The sequence below is a fragment of the Xenopus laevis genome, chromosome 5L, assembly GCF_017654675.1.
Source record: "Xenopus laevis strain J_2021 chromosome 5L, Xenopus_laevis_v10.1, whole genome shotgun sequence".
Lineage (NCBI taxonomy): Eukaryota > Metazoa > Chordata > Amphibia > Anura > Pipidae > Xenopus > Xenopus laevis.
In genome coordinates this window covers 66,548,553-66,549,796 of record NC_054379.1, presented here as the reverse complement: position 1 = coordinate 66,549,796, position 1,244 = coordinate 66,548,553, and positions in this window count along the sequence as shown.

Genomic DNA, 1,244 nt, shown 5'->3' with positions numbered 1-1,244 from the left:
TATGCACAGTAGGCGGCACATCTCTCACATGACTTTTCGTGTTCTTTTCACTGCCGGGGGAGGAACAAAGCGAGTTTACACCAATAGTCTTCCTGTTTTGAACACCTTCCTTTTATATTTGTACTGTTTAGGTTTAATGTCTAATGATGCTTGTTTGCGCGGAAACATTTCGGTGCAATAAATAATCCGACTACATATTTTTATATACATTTTTGTGCTTATTAACATACAGTCCACATACAGAGTTAAGTGTCTTTGCGCTGGCAACTTTACCTTCCTTTACTGCATGGTGGTGGTCAGTGTTGGACTGGGATGCCAGGGGCCCACTGGAAAACCTTAGACTGTGGCACCACTTTTCAAACTATTATTCCTCCTCTCCTTTCTCAAACTCTTTATTCTCTTAGTCTTGTATTACTTACTTCTGCTTCTACTTACTATATTCTTCCATTATTAAGCATTTTTCCCCAATAAAGAAATAGGGAATGACCATGAAATAGGCTAAATGGTTAGAAGCAAGAGGGCCCACTAACACCTGGGCCCACCGGGAGTTTTCCTGTTATCCTGGTGGGCCAGTCCGACACTGGTGGTGCCACCCAGGGCAGCCATTGGGGTACTCCTGTACCGGGCATTTTTCGAAAGAGCTAGGCCCCCTTGACACCGACAAAGCCGTGGCACCTCTTCCGAAGTCCCGAAGCGGTGAAAAGACCCAAAGCCACAAAAATAAGCAAAGTTGAAGTCCTGAAGCTGCGAAAAGACCAGAAGCCATGAAAATAGACGAAGTTGAAGTCCTGAAGCTCCTGTACTGAAAAGACCCCAGGTCACAAAAATAGATGAAGGTGAAGTCCTGAAGCGGCGAAAAGACCCGAAGTCACAAAAATGGACGAAGTTGAAGTCCTGAAGCAGCGAAAAGACACAAAGTCGTGAAAATAAACGAAGATGAAGTCCTGAAGTGGCAAAAAGACCCAAAGCCACGAAAATTTACAAAGTTGAAGCCCTGAAGCCAGGGCCGGAACTAGGGGTAGGCAGGGTAGGCACCTGCTAGGGCGCAATCTTTGGGGGGCGCACTTAGGAGAAAAAAAATTGTATCTTTTTTTTTTTTACTGTGTGGTGCTTTTTTTTGGCCATTATTAACGCATGTGTATGTGTTTAATAACCGCCCGCTTCAACCACCTTAGTGCTGTCAGTTTAGTATTTTTGCGCTCCCTCTTCACCCCTCCTGCTGGACTGTACCTTTCTTCCTGACG